This window comes from Humulus lupulus, chromosome 6, assembly GCF_963169125.1.
Source record: "Humulus lupulus chromosome 6, drHumLupu1.1, whole genome shotgun sequence".
NCBI classification, from domain to species: domain Eukaryota; kingdom Viridiplantae; phylum Streptophyta; class Magnoliopsida; order Rosales; family Cannabaceae; genus Humulus; species Humulus lupulus.
In genome coordinates this window covers 93,466,708-93,469,969 of record NC_084798.1, presented here as the reverse complement: position 1 = coordinate 93,469,969, position 3,262 = coordinate 93,466,708, and the positions used below count along the sequence as shown (strand labels likewise).

Genomic DNA, 3,262 nt, shown 5'->3' with positions numbered 1-3,262 from the left:
GAATTCCTTATTAGAAAACCCTAATCAATACCTAATCTCTAATGTTTTAAACCTAAATAGTAATTTTTTCTCTTCAGGGAGGCGCGCTGCGGCCCTTGCATTTCCATGTCGCGACCCATGTCTTCAAAATACCCAGGAGGTTTGTGCCTCTATCTTCAAGTGCAGCGGCCCTTAAACTCCATGTCACGGCCCGTGTGAGTGCCCAGTTTTTCTTTGCTCTCTGCCACTCATCATGCCGCGGCCCTAAAGTGCATGCTGCGACATTAATTCATGCCAGATTTTTCATAGTATCTGACTTTCCTAGAGCCGCGACCCTTAAGTCCATGCCGCAACTCTAATTCTAATTTTTTCTTCTTTAGAATTTGACCATATTAAATCCTTCCTTCATCAACTTCATTAAAAACTTCTTCTAGCTTCTCCTTATTGCCAATTTGACTCGAACACCAAAAGCTCCATTTTCCACCATTTCTTCTTCTTTACATGTTTAGCTCATAATTCAAAACACCATCCTACAATAAAAACAAACACAAGCGTAATCTTGCACAAAACAAACAAAAAGACTCAAGATTACCACAAAAACACATCCTAAAAAAACACTAAAATGGAGATATCAAACTCCACCAAACTCACTCTTTGCTCGCCCTTAAGCAAAGGACACAAACTCACATGAAAAAACTCAGAACCTAAACAACCAACACAACAAAGTAAGCCGACAACAATAATTCATGCATCAAGCTATGATGACTAACACACTGGTATAATCTTCAGGAAAATCAATATACAATCCATAATTTCAGTCAAAGCATTCTTCCAATTCACTTAAGTCCAAACAAAAATAAAAGCTCCCAAAATCATGATTAATAAATAAAATGCATTCGAATCATTTCATGCTCACCAATTTTTTTTTCATTACAATCAATTAATATCATTATCCCATAAGCTTGCTATACTTACTAATCTCCACTAATGTAGAAAACACATGCTCAGAAATCAATAGGACTTTTACAGCTTATAATTGAAGGCTTAGGTAAAAGTAGATGAAAAAGTCATTTAGGCTCAAATATACCATAAGCACACAAACCAATTTTGGCTAGGCCCAAAGTAGTGATGCAACTCAAATTAGTCTCATAGTTAATAGAAATTAAAATCAAATAAAAATAAATACTCAAAATACTAAAATTAAAGTGTTCATAATCCAAAACTAAAATAAAACTAATAAAAAAATTGGAATGCCTCCAAATGCGCTATCGTTAACGTCATTTAGCCGGACGCTTGTTTTCTTTCATATTTCAACTTGGATCAAGTCCACCCCTCACATCCTTGAGAGCCATAGTGTCATGAGTTGGCCCTCTTTTCTTGTTATTATAGATTGGTGGAACTTTACCCCGCTCATGTAACATTCGAATCCTCTCACTAAAGAACCTTTTTTAAAAGATGACACACTTTTTGCATTCCACTTTTAACCATGGATCTTTGCTTAGAGATTTCCAACTTGTTCTCTCCTCTTTTTACAACTTCAACTCTACAACAATTTGGAATTTCTGTTGCTGCAAAAACATTAAATATTACCTGCTATTTTTGCACTTGTAGCTTCAACTCGACATTTTGTACATCGATTAAAGCCCTACCAGTAGCCAAGAATGACCTTCCAAGTATTATTGGAATATTGTCATCTTCCTCCATATCAAGAATGATAAAGTTCGCAGGAAAGATGAATTTGTTCACTTTCACCAATACATCTTCAATCACTCCACGATGATGTTTGACTGATCGACCTGCCATTTGCAAAGACACGGTGGTAGGCCGAGTTTCTCCCAAATTCAACTCCCGAAAGATTGATAGAGGCATTAGATTCACACTGGCCCCTAAATCACATAGCCTTTGTCATCATTGAGCCCTTTATAGAGCATGGGATATTGAAACTACCAGGATCTTTAAGCTTGGGAGATAGTTTCTTTTGAATTATCGCATTGCACTCCTCAAGGATATTGCATTGCACTGCTTTTTTGGGTTGACCTCAGTAGTGCTTGGTAAGTTCCCTTGAGCACAGTTTGTCATCAAAGTAGCCAACTACCCCATTTGAGTCTCCAAACTCCTGATAGATGCCCTAGTTTCTGTCATGAACTAGTTCAGTACATCGGACTGTGCTTCAGGTTTCTTCATATGTGTTGGCTGATGTGGTTGTGGCTATGGAGGTGGGTATTGTTGCTGACTTTGAGGGAGAGGCTGTTGTGCAGCTTGATTATTTGTCCATGAGAAGTTAGGATGATTCCTCCACCATTAGTTATATGACATCGAAAAAGGGTTGTTGGTTGGTCTTTGAAAATTTCCTATAGCTTGGACTTATTCCATAGGAATATTATTCATATCCATGGTAGGACACTGATTTAATGGATGAGCACTACCACCTGTCCTACATAAACTCTGAACTTGCATGGTTTGGGCTGATAGGTTGCTTTGTTGTAACTGCTTCGTTAAAGCTGCCACTTGCACTGCAAGCATGGAAATAACATCCAATTCAATCATACCAGCCACCTTCTTTGTTTGTCCCCTTTTAGTTGGCCACTGGTAGTTATTCATTGCCATCTCCTCTAGCAATTCATACGCCTCATTAGCACTCTTACTCATAAATGCACCTCCTGCTGCAGCATCTATTATGGTACAAGTAGTAGCATTCAACCCATTATAAAAATTATGGACTAGCATCCACTTCTCTATACCATGATGTGGGCACTTCCTTGACAACTCTTTAAATCTTTCCCATGCATCATACAACGATTCCCCTTCTGTCTGGTAGAAATTATTTATTTCCCCTCTCAACTTTGTAGCTTTTGCTGGAGGGACAAACTTTGCTAAGAACTTCTGGGCTAACTCCTCCCATGTTGTGATAGAATTAGCTTGCAATAAAATTAGCCAACTCTTCCCCCGGTCTCGTAGAGAAAATGAGAATAGTCTAATTCTAATCACATTGTCACTTACCCCATTCATCTTAAATGTTGCACATAGCTTCAGGAAATTGGCTGTGTGAAAATTAGGATCTTCCATGGGCAACCCCCCAAATTGAACAGTAGACTACACCATTTGTAATATTGCTGACTTAATCTCGAAATTATTTGCAACAATAGTGGGGTGTCTAATGCATGAATGCACTCCTGTGACAGTAGGAAGTACATAGTCTCTAAGCATCCTTGGTCCTTGTTCCACTGGGACTTCTACAATATTTAGGATATTATTAACATTAATAGCATTGATTGCTACATTT

At 38.1% G+C, this 3,262-nt stretch overlaps 1 non-coding gene across 1 annotated transcript; it reads left to right on the top strand.

The window, feature by feature from the left end:
- Positions 1 to 2,716: 2,716 nt before the first annotated feature.
- LOC133787561 (small nucleolar RNA R71) lies at positions 2,717 to 2,823 on the top strand. The gene has a single exon (XR_009872576.1). It is a non-coding gene; the product is annotated as a small nucleolar RNA R71 (small nucleolar RNA).
- The last annotated feature ends 439 nt before the right edge of the window (positions 2,824 to 3,262 follow it).